The following is a 13,143-nucleotide window of genomic DNA, read 5'->3' as shown; positions in this document are numbered from 1 at the left end:
TCTCGTGATAGAGTTTTGTCGAAAACAATCTTCTCAATGGCTTTGTGTGTCGGTGAAGATGGAATCAACCACTTCTTCTTCCGTGCCTCCTCTGGGGACAAAGGGCCATGTTCACATTGGTGGATATGTTGATTTGCTGTCCAGCGGTGAACGTTGGTACAGTGGTGCATCAGTGACTGCCATTTTTCAAGTAGTATTTCCACTGACCCTTCACAAGTTTTTGAGCTCCACCAAAGATGGTTGGTGATAGAATGTGACCACTGCAAAATACTTTCAAAACCTTTTTTTTCCCCTGCAGCCGAGATTTTCTTATTGATTGATTTAGCAAGATGCCATACGTCAAATTGATGTTTAATATGTGGGAACTGCTCTCATTGTCTTGGCAATTGAAACGTGTCTATCCATGGCTATGAGGTCGATGTGCATTCCCCTTGATTGTAGATATTCCACTGATTTTATAAATCCTAGTTTCTCCATGGCCACTGACGATGTACATTGTGTTACCTGCACGACCACCGAACTCACAATTTTCTTACTATCCATGTCCTGAAAGTGGTAGGTGCAGTACTTGACAGAAAATCCAGGGCTGTTCACTGTCCATCGCCGGCTAGCCTGAATCGTTTACCTTCGAATGTACTTGCTAGAGACAATTGTTCAATTTTCCAAGTATCACTAATGGCCGGAAACAGATAATCACGTTGGTATATTTAGTACAGCGCTTTAGAAATTAAATGGAGTCCCACAAACTGAAAGAAAGCCTCTAACTTTCTAAGACTGGAGCCACTAAAAAGTGATGCAGCTGCACACAGTAGATTGCCTGCTGGCAGTTTCCCCAGCATCGGTTGTGCAGACCATGAGAACCTATGATTTAATCTGCAGGCGGCATTTATTTTGACGTTACTGCCTTTTATTTGACGAGTCACATTAATCAATGGCTTCCCACATACTTTCCCTCTAATGGAATGCACACATTTCAGCATACTTATAATTTCCATCAAACAACTGTCGAATACAATGTATTTGCTCTCTTTCATTAGACTGTCATCCTGTGTTAACGTTGTTTCGGCCTGTGACGTTGTGGAGATTTCAACACATTGGAAAGTAATATCGCTGATATCAAGTTCTGATGCGTCTATGGAGGCTGCGGCCGGTTCATTCTCTGTCATTTCGACATCTATTACTTCCAACATTGAAGGGAGAACACAACAATGTCGACAGGTTTTTTGGTGGCAAATTTTTGGCGGGTGTAGATTGTGTGAATTGATCTGCAACTACTTCAATACATTCAATAACATCTTCTTGTGGTGGTGCGGCCGCATTGTAACTATGGTCCAATGCAACTTTGCTGTAGTCTCCAAACACAGTTAATTCATGTTCTGGCCATTGGACATGAGCATCTCGAGCCTGAACACGCCTCGCCTCAATTAATAGTTCCTCCATAGTGTACACGGTCTGGCAAGCCACATCTCTCATTCGCTTCACTGTCTGTGTATGTATAGTTCTGACACCCACGGGTAACTGGAGGAGAGATTGGAAAATGGATGTTCAGTTTAAACACAAGCTGGAGTGTAGTGGAATTGACTGGAAAAAAACATAAAATAGTCCCCAGCACAAACATTTTTTTAAAGTTATGAACTGTTTGTAACTAACCTTTTTTTTGTTTTTTTTTCTTTGCAACTTTTTTGACTCGACCTTCAACATCTGCACTCTGTAGCTCCGATTCGTTTCTGCATGTCCTCCCTTCCTCTTGCGCTGCAACGACTATATTTTCTGTATCCGCATCGGCAGCACGGAATGAGGCTCCATCGTCTCCCTGAAACATAGTACTTTCATTTCTATGTATCAAAATATTGTGTCAAAATATTGTTAGCATAAAACACACGTGAGGACGAACACACAGGTACATCTCAATAGCCAAACATGATTTAAACATTGTGTGCAACAATCAAACGACAAGTATTCAACCAGTGATGATCTATTTCGATGGAACTGTCAGTATCCATACCTCTGGCTCTGCATGGACTGCCATGAATGGTTGTATTGGAGAGGAGGCATCCGCATCTCCCTGAAACACAGTACTTGCATTAGTATGCTTTTCAATATTGGAAACACAACACACACTTGGTGTCGAACGCACAGGTACATATAAAGAGATAACCACAAATGATGCATTGTCCAAAAGAATCAAGGAAAATCTAAATATGATCACATTTCATCGACTTATTTCTCCGATTTATTTACATCTGCATCGTCTAAATTGGATGTTGTGATTGTAGGGGAAGCTTCGTCGTCTCCCTGAAACACAGCACTTGAGTTAATAGGGAAGAAAGTATAGCAAATGGAATCACGTTATATGATCATGCATGATGGAGCTGTCATTATCCATACCTCGTGCTGCTGAAGAATATCTATGGATGTTGCAAATGTAGTGCGCACTTCCGAAAGCTGTTGCGCTGATTCGTATACGCATGGTCCCGCTTCCACTTCCCCTGGAATTACTTGAATGTCAGGCTCTGCATCAAGTGCAGGGGTTGATGCTCCATCAACTGCCTGAAACATAGTACTTGCATTAGTGAGGATTACAATAGTGAAAACATAACACACACCTGGGGTCGACAGCACAGGTACATATCAACGGCTAACCACGAATGAAACATTGTGTAGAACAATCAAACGACAAGAATTCCAGCTCTGATGATGACGCTCGATGGAGCTGTCAGTATCCATACCTCCTGCTGGTGAAGAACATCTAGAAATGTTGTAGATGTGGCGGACGCTTCAGCATCTCCCTGAAAGAAAGTACTTGCATTAGTATGGATAACACTAATTATAACTGAAAACAAACACCAGTGGACGATAACTAAGGTGTATATCAATTGGAAAGCACTAACCAAACATTTGGTAAAATAATTACACGATAAAATAAAACTATTACTTGACATGCATAAAACAAGTCTGTAGAAGATTAACCTAGTAAGATTACCTGATACGCGCTAGAAGTGGTTGATAACTGCGACCACGTCAAGGATGTAGAATGTTCTTGCTTCAGATTCAAGGGATAGTCAAGAAGTTGTAAAGGTAAATTAATGATTGATAATGAAATGCCAATATTAAAAATAGCCATGTAAGGCGACAGAATACTTGGAAAATGCTCAATACAGCACAGTTCTCTGTTCCCATATATATACATTGCGTTTGTGGGTTATGAAATCGAAAAAGAATATATTGATAAATGTCATTATTCAAAAAACTATACACTCATATCAATATCGAAATTATTACAAGGGATAGAACACCTACAATATCAATTAATCCGTTCGGCTACCTACACACTACCGCAAGGCCTAAAGCTAAATCCGGACACTTGATTCACCGGTGGCGGAATGTGGACGAATAGAGTAGGAATAGCGTCTTCGAGCAATTTCCGTGTCGTTCGCCATTTATTCTTCTTTGTTACCCAAGATGTTGTGTACATGTCCAAGGAAAAGTGTCGGCTGCAGATGCGGTATCAATCACCCCTCTTGTCCTGTAAGACTTGTTGGACTCTGCTGATATCCACTGGATGAGCTGGAAAGCAATGTCTGACCCATTGTCCTATTCGATCAACAGTTTTCGGGAATACATGCATTGTAGTGCCTTCAGATTTCGCATGGGTCTTCGAAGGGCAACTGCTAATCGAACAGGCAGGCATTGTTGATAAATCTGAAAAGTAAATATCAACATTATTATACAATCTTCAAGAATAAAGATTTGATACAAAAGTAAATGAATCATACAATGATCAATGCAAGGTTTGTTTTGGTCGCAGGAACTATACCAGTTCATTATGTGCGGCTTAGTATTTGCATAAATTGCATAAATGTATAAATGATGTGTCTAAAATCTGAACATGTGACTCGTCCCTTGGATGTTCTGTCTTGCACGAGAAGGAAACATGCTTACATTATAGACTGGACCCCCGAAGAATGCAATTCGATGACAATAGACACAGATGAAAATAAATAGATCTATTGATAGCATAGCAATGGAAACTCAAGTCAATAGCAATGAGACCAATGAACATAGCACTATTGTGTACTCTACTCGCAAATAGATAGAAATTTAAAAATCTGCGAAATATGACTAGGATACATGGCCTTACCTTGACCAACAAACAGTTGGATTCAGCAAGCAGAGCAGTATGTTGCAGGAGAATAGGTGGGTGGCCAGAGGTAGCACACTGATGGGTTTGCTCTAAGCGGTCACAGAAGTTCACGGATAGCACGACGACGAGCAGATTAGCGTAGATCTCAGTGGTTGCCAGGTAACACGTTCAGGAGGTGACTTGCAAAGCACAAAGATGTTCTCATGAGACATATCAAGTGGTTTATAAAGTATTAGAAACAGGGGTGTGTTTGTGAATGAATGACGTATGTATGTCGTGGTTTTAGGGGGGCGGCCTGCTTCAAGGGGAGGCCTGGCTGGAGACACGGGGTCTGAGGAGGCCATGTGAGCGATGGCCCCTGGGCGTGGGATACCTTTTGAAGTGTGCTTGTAGTTTGGCACCTTGGCCTTTCGCGCCCCTGACAGCCCCCCATGCCAGCGCGCATCCACTGGCACGAACCGCCTTTATATCAATATATAGTATATCGCCTTTATATCAATGATAGTATATGGTTGCTTATCAATAACAAATGCCACATACCAGAGATTCTTGTGAGCACAGACCCACACTTCAACCGGTGTATTATAGTGGTCAAGACCCTAAAACCTGTATAATCCAATGGTAATTGTTAGTATAGATATATGTGTGACTTTTATAGAGACATAACCTACTGAAAGACTTTGAACAAGTGTTATTTAGTGCATGCATTATCGAGAATATGTTATGTTAGCTTAGATAGATAGTGAACACCCTGCTTCACAGCGACCAGACCTTCACCCATTCGGAGCACAGATGTCTGACGTCCATCCTTGAATGGAGACACACTTGATTCATTTAAAAAATCGAAACAACCGTTGTTAAAATATATGTGGTGTTTTATTTTGTATCTTATTTTCATGACACAAAAATACAAGACTTTAAAGATTATACAGGTCAGGTTGCAGCACAGCGAGAGAAAATCCCCTGTACTGACCGCTGTCACTCGGGAACGTTTCCTCTAATGGCACGAACGGCACAGGCGGGTATCACTCTTCGAACGCGGTGTCCAAGCCTCCCGTGGAGCCTCCCGTGGAGCCACCATGTAAAGGAACAATAGGCCACCAGCCTTTACCACCTGTGAAAAGGAATGAAACAAACTGTTTTTAAATGACCAAGATAACTTTAATAAACGTTTGTTGTCAATGACAATTCTTGTAACTAATGGCATTCTGCACAGACAAATGCTATCTAGACAATGCACACTATTGAACGACTTACATGCGTTACAATGATATGTAGATGTAATTTTGGATATAGTAGAAGAACATGAAATAGGAGTGGCATGACAAGCAGAGTATACTTACTCGTTACTCGGATTACGAGGACAAACAGTTGTGCGAAGTTCGTGCATAAGCACGATCATTATTCTCAACACGGCTCGTGTGAGGCAGGCTGCCCTGAAGTCTGGCAGCTCGGTGATGCATTGCGGTCGTGGCTCGCCTTCCGAAATGTATGCCAGGCATCCCGAGTTTTCTCGGCAGCAGCAGTTCTCGTCCTCAGTTGGCATTAGCTCGCACCGATTGCATGTGCACCAGGTGGAGACCACGTCCATTCGTCTAGGCCCATGCTCTTCATCTGTTGATTCGTCCTGCCAACTGCCGTCCGAATCCCCATCGTTTTCGCGTGCTTCCCTTTCCAGTAGTTCCTCCTCGGTATACTCGGGCTCGTACATGTAGGGCATTATTGTAGCCATTGTGTGTTAAACAAACTAAAATAATTTATAGCGGTGGTACTGGTATCTGTTCACACGGGCTACAAGCAATGAAGGTAGCTGACCAGAGCACAGAAACGAGTCACAGAATACTCAAAGTAACACAGAGAGAGGAATGGAATCGAAAATCTGCTGCTGTGTGTTGTGAAACGGTCTGTTTATACTTATTGAGGAAAGAGGCGTCCTGCCATTTGATGGCGACACGTCATTAGCTGAAGCGCAGCGAATGTTGACACAAGACGTGCTTTGGCGTTGGGAAATGGGCGGTACGAGTCTGCTGATGACAGGCTCTGGGGCGGGGGATTTGATTTAGTGCCGCAAAAGCAGGTCAGCCGGGCGATGGGGGAAAAGATAGGATTATCAGAAAATGGCAGCTCCCTGGTGCTTGTTTTCGCGTGCGTTTAATGGATGAAAACTCAGGTAAGGTCCATGGGAAAGTTTTCTAAAATCGAGCCACTTAGGCTTAAAAAAACATGGCCGACCCGTAGGGACAATAACATTTTTTACTAGACCATGCCTTTAAATGCAACCCTCTGTAATGATAAACTGAAATGCCTTCAACTCACTAGCACCTATTCCCATAATATCTTTCATGGTCAAAGGTTGTTATCATTCCCATCAGCCTTTGGATTATTAATGCTGAATTGTAATTTGCCAGGAGATATCCTGAGGCGAGCGGTTTGGCATAGAGGGGGAAAAATAATTTGTTTTGGACTAAATCTTTATTGATAATAATCTATGCAATCGTTGCAAGTACCTGAAAGTCATAAAAACTCAATTTATTGATCATGGTATGCTCTCTGGAAATGTTGATAATGATGTAAAAATGAATGAGGGAGTTGGTCTCATCAATTTGGTCATTAACTCTGGAAATATCAGAATAAAGTGGTATGATAAGCGTGTTAACACATTTAATGACAACATTGTGGAAGTTCTTGGGGAAAACACACTTGAGTGGAAATTAGATACTTGTAGTTATCTTGAGTTTCTCACACACCTTTTACTGCGCCATATGGAATTGGGTGATACTGCATAAACATTATGATTACATGAATTGAAAAGCACACATCCGTAATGGTGGTTGAAAGAATTTATTGAAAGTGGCCATTTGTTATAACACGTGTTCGGACACTTCTGTGTCTTTTTCAAATCAGGGCAAGTCCTGTATCTGATGTCCAATGGTTTTGCGTTGCTTTGCTAATCGAAAATATTCTGGGGTTAAATCCTGCTTGAAAAGAATGTCTTGTTCTATGTCTCTCGCTCGTTGCTATGCCATTGGTATCACCCAATTCCGTATGGCGCAGTAAAAGGGGTGTGAGAAACTCAATATAATTAGGTTTTTCCAACGGAGTAGAGGAACTCAATGTCTCCTAGCTTCCAACACCAATGCGACATTGTGTTTCGTTAGAAACAAACTCTAGAAAATCTGGTCGCAGTGGTCCCTAGGTTGATATCCCCTATAAAGTTCCTCATCAGAAGAATATTTTAGATACTTTTAGTCTTGGTAACCTTAACTCCTTTATTGAAGATGAAATAAATGATGTGTTTATAAATGTTAAGATCACCAAATGGGACATTAAGAAGCCAAAACAACACGTCTATGTATTTGGTACTCTGGTATTTGAGAAGAAAAAAAAGTAATGAGATAGGCTATTAACAATTCAAAAAGACGGGTAACTGATGTTACTCTCCATAACACTGAGATTAAAAAGGTTCTCCAAGTGTACAAAGACTGGGTTAAACATCAATAGGTTTGGTGCAAAGAGATGGGGAGCAAATGCTTGAAATCTTGAAAAGAAGGGACTCTAATCTTTGGACTATGATTAAGTAGCTGGAAAGTAATCAAGCTATTAATCAAACAAACCCAATCCCGGAAACAGTGTGGATACAACATTTTGAATCTATGTATTCAAGTGGCGACTCCTGTACCTTCTTGTCTGTAACTGCAGCAGATCCAAGTAAGGATTCCTGGTCACTGGAGTTTGATCAGGAGGATATTTGCAAAATATTAATGAAAGCCACTGAAGAAAGAAGTTAACCAATGAAGTGCCATGTCATGCACACCAATAGAATTAAGACATGTTAGAGCTGCAGCTCGGTCCAAAAGGATCAAAAGGATAATCAATGGCTGCAACAGGGAAGGATTATGTGCTGTCTAGAGCCAAACAAAGCCAGAAAAGGGAGTATTTGTGTTTCAGGATAAGATTGATACTGGTAGGTGATGTGAGCATCAACCATTTTTGCAGGGGCAGGAAGAACGGGCGGACAATCATTTGCTGGGATAGACGGGTCCTTGACTGGGAGACTTGGCCAGTGATCGGAGAAGAGTTAAGTAGGGAGACCACATTTGATCACTGTACCATGATTCTAAAGCTTAATATTAACTCTGTCAGTACATTCAATTTACTATTATTATATAGACCACCTATGATGACGCTGAGGTTTGAGGAACAATTTCTTGCATTTTTGGGCAGCATTTCCAAACACCAATTGACTCTCTTAGTGCTGGGTGATTTTAACTTGTGGGCTAATAATCCAATGGACTCTGATGTGGCATCTTTATTGCAAATGCTTCCATCCGTGGGTTTTGGTCAGCATGTTAATCTTCCTACCCATAAGGGCAGCAACATCTTGGATTGGGTTTTATCAAAAAATCAAAAGTTGTCTCCTATATTAGTGGAGGACTGTATCTGGTTAGACCACTGCTGCCTGTCCTTTGAGGTATGTCTCCCTTAACTTCTTGACAAAAAGTCTCATCCAAATAAATTACCGATTCTGTTTGTAATAATGTGATGCACAAGTCTTTTAAGGCTTTAGTGATACCACTTTTACCTTCTTTGGAAGATAATATTCCTCTTGAAGAGTTTATTAATCTTTTCAGAACAGCAACAAATCAAGCTTTTGATATATTAGCGCCAATGAGGTCTGTGAGTCAGAAGAGGTCTGTCATATTTAACTTATGGTATACACCAGAGGTTTTGAGTGCCTGATTGGTGAAACATAAAGGTGAGCGCATCTGGTGAAATGTTACAATGTATAAACACGCAGCTAAGTCTTTCAAGTCCAAGCGAAAGAAACACATTTTAACTCCGGGATAGAATTGGCAAATAGGAGTTGAAGGGGACTTTGGTCGAATCTTCGATGATTATTGACAATGACTGGTGGCAGTGCATTCACAATGGTTTTGCCAGAAAACATTAAAACATCAACAACTCATTTTTGATCAAGTGAAAACAGCACAGATTACAGCTGATGTAATGCCTTCTTTTAGTAATAGAAGTAATCCTGTGGCTCTGCTCTTTACTTTGAAAGAGGTATCGGAAAGGAGGCCATGGATGTGGTAAATAAGTTGAAACCAACATCTTGTAAGGAGGGCATCTTTCCTGCTTCTTTAAGAACTTTTCTAGGACCCTTGTACCGGGGTTACTAGATTCATTAACCGTTCTTTTTGGGAGCTCTTGTTCCAGACAATATTAAAGAGGCATGGATCACATCGTTGTTCATAAAGGAGAACCCTGATCCAACTGATGCGAATGTGGTCAAAAGGAATGCTCAATCACGAAGAATGTCTCTCGCACGTGGAATCCCACAGGGTTCCTGTCTATCGCCATTACTTTTTAAAATACACTCTAGACCTCTATGTGATCTTCTTGTTTCTTTGGAGGTACAATTTTCAAATTATGCAGATGATAGCCAGATTGTTTTGAAGCTCTCTGTTTCTTATATCAACAATTCGAAAAGAGTCAATGAAGTCTTTTTAGCCATACAAACATTGAAGGCCATCAATTCTTTAGCCCTGAATAATTCGAAAATAAAGCTGCTCATTCTTGGCACACAACAAACGAATTAAAAAACTAGACTACCAATATAAAAGCTTCATAATTGCTGGTAATGCAATTGAAGTCTCTGACTCTGTTAAAACACAGGGAGTTTTTTCCGACTCCCATTTATCCTCCAAGAAACATCTTTCTTATCTAAAATCCTCTTGTTCCTATTTTGTCCATTTGATGTGGCAGATTGGCCCCTACCTCTCTGAGATAAATCGATTCTTGATGGCTGGTTCCATTGTTAACACAAAGCCAGATTATTGCAACAGCTTTTTGGTAGGGACTTCCCAGACTAACATAGGTACGTTTCAGATAACACAAACTGGTGCAGTACAGGCAGTTTGTGGTTTGAAGCGCCAATCTCAGGTGTCAGTGGACCGGAGGAAACTGCATTGGCTTCTGGTTGATTGAAGAATTCAGTTTAAAGGCCTGGTTATGGTCCTTAAGTGTCTACAGGATGAAGCACCTTCTTATGTTTCTTCTAGAGTAAATAAGATTCCATTTAGTCTTATTTTACATTCTAACAACACTATTAGACTTCACCAACCGCGGGTCAATCTCAAATAAATTGGTGGTGCCAATTTCAATGCTTGGGAACCAGCCCTGTGGAATGCACTTCCTCCGGACCTTGGAGAATGTGTGTCAACTGCTCATTTAAAAAAAAAAACATCTAAAGACGTTCCTCTTTGACAGAGAAATAGGTTAAATGTCTGATTGCCACTCTACTCCACTTCCTGGTTGACCCCCCCTTGTTTCTTTTTTTTTCCGTCTTGTGAGCGCCACAAGGCCTTTGGGCGAGTGACACAATATAACAATTAAATAAATAGATAGAAAGCGGGGAGAAGAGCAGGTACTTGGCAGTGTTTGTTTTCATCATTGCAGCTACAAGCAGCATTCTGGAAGCTCTCGCTCAGTATCTTGATAAGCGATACAACTACTTATCCAGAATAAACCGGACATTTTCTTGAGAAATTGAGACATGTTAGATTGCAATCATCTTCCACGAGGCAGGACTGGAGGCAATGGAGTGGTTCTTACTAACAACGGGTACTTGTCAAGCTGAAAATGTTTTGTTTTGAAACTTCCTAAAATTGTGTTACAAAATAATTTCTTCAGATGAGATGATCGTTTCTTTCAGCATGTCGCGCCTTGAAACACTTGTGTATAGGCGCGTTACAAATGCCATATCATATCATATCATGTCTCTGTGACCTCTATGGGTGCCGCAATGGCCCAAAGTTATTGCAAACACGTTTATGCTTTACCTAGACACAGAGCATATGTTAAAAGTTGAGAGATGGGCACAGCACTTATCTATGTACGTTTGGTACATAGATTATATTTTTGTTATATGGAATGGATCAATAACTGAATTTAAGAATTTCTTAGAGTATATGAATAATTTAAAACCTAGGATACAATTCATGACTAATCAGAATTTTACAAGGATACATGTTTTAGATGGTTTATAGTGAGTATTTCGAATGTCATTTTTTGAATGCCATTTTGTCGAAGCCAAAATGCAGAAAAAAAACATCAAATGTTTTTTTTTCTTTTTTTTAAAAGGGGGGGGTTTCCCCCCCAAACTCCTGTTTTCTTTGTAAGTTACACTTTTGTTTTTACTAGCAAAACAACAAAAAACATAACATACAAAAAATACATTCGACTTTTTTTTGGCAACATTTTTTTCGACGAAATGGCATTCGAAAAAAAGATTTCGACATATTAACTGGATACTGTTTTAAATGTAGATGTGTACAGCGAAGATGACTTGTTAAGACCCACAATTTCCCCAACGACACAGATTGCAATAGTCTGTTGCTAGCTACCAGCTTTTATCCGAGGTGTACCTTAGATAGTGTACCTCTGAGTCAACTTTTGAGGTATTGTAGGAACATTTCGAGCAATGAGGACATTTTGGCACAAACAGAAGTGTTAAAATATGCATTCTTTGACCGACAATATGAACCAGAACTAATTGAGAAAGTAAGCCAAAGAGCACAGACTCTACATAATGCAGCATTGACTGTAAAAGAAAATAAATCTAATCCTTCGGTGGTGTACGTGACTACATACTCTTTGCAACGTTTTAAGGTTAAGAACATCATCAAAACGAATTGGCAACTGATGCAGTTTGATCCGACACTTGAGAAGCTTTTCATTGATTTGCCTTTATTTTCATATCAAAAGAGTAGATCACTTAGGAGTTTACTTTTAAGAGCAGAATTTGGCCCAAGCTCTAAATCAAAGGAGTCATATAGAAGTACAGTGACGTGTTATAATTGCCAGCATTGTGCCAGCATTATTAATCCCATCCATACTCTGGTCTAAGATTCCACTAAAACATTAATGTATTTGTGATTCGACCAATGTTGTATATCATCTGAAATGCCCCTGTCACCTATTCTACATAGGTATCACCTTACGGAAGGCTAAAATAAGGTGGACGGAACTCAAGTCGTGGCTGTTACAGGGAGTTATAAATGTGTTAACATCAATGATCAACGCATACGTTGGCATTGTTGTAAGTAGCAACCGTTAGACAGTTTGCATACGCTCTCGGGCAGTGTTGTACTTTGACAGCCTGTACATCGAGACACAGATGGTGCTGTACCCTGTTTGGGTCGTTTATGTCCCACGTGATGACTATAGAAGTTGGAATCATATGTAAACGCACACATGGGCATCAGAGACTAAGCCAGCAGATGTAATCCATCAGTGCAATTGGAACTTTCCATGTGGGCATAGGAAGGTGTCTATCCGAAAATTCCACCGGTGTTGCTGTTGTCATCCTTAGGACCTAACAGTTATCAAAATATCTGTGGTGACTAATGGACCATTAAGATAAATAATAGCCTGATTGAAGGGGCTACAGGCGAATCTATACAAAAAGTTTGTTATTGATGGAGTACCATTTGAAGGTTTTTAGGGCATCCGATGGTTGATGCTTTTTGACCCCTACTACACGGCGTTGAAGAAATCATTTTAGAAAAAAATTGTTTCCCCTGAAAAATGTTCAGCCATTTAAGGGCAAGAAGAACTGAAACATGTTGGGAACATGTGGTTTTATGACACGTTTATTGTGTGATGTTGTAATGTATTGTCATCAGTGTCTGTTTATTGATTCAATGTTGGTGGTTTTAAGAAAAATGAAGTGATTTATATGCATTAGACACAGCCACTTTGTGTGATGTAAGGGTCTATATAGAATGTATATATGTTTATGATTATTAATACATTATCAGTGATAAATACTGTTACACATTGCACTGGATACATTATTTCAGGATACTAGTGCCAGATCATCAATTGGAGAGGGAGACCTGTTCTATGAGAATACTAGGATTTATTTTAATAATATTGGACCTATCTCTTTTTGTAATGTACATGAATGCCTTGACCCTGATGGTAGAGATAGGAGA

The sequence above is a fragment of the Ambystoma mexicanum genome, chromosome 6p (assembly GCF_040938575.1).
Source record: "Ambystoma mexicanum isolate Mex_15411 chromosome 6p, UKY_AmexF1_1, whole genome shotgun sequence".
Taxonomy (NCBI): Eukaryota; Metazoa; Chordata; class Amphibia; order Caudata; family Ambystomatidae; genus Ambystoma; species Ambystoma mexicanum.
Note: the sequence above shows the minus strand (reverse complement) of the source record.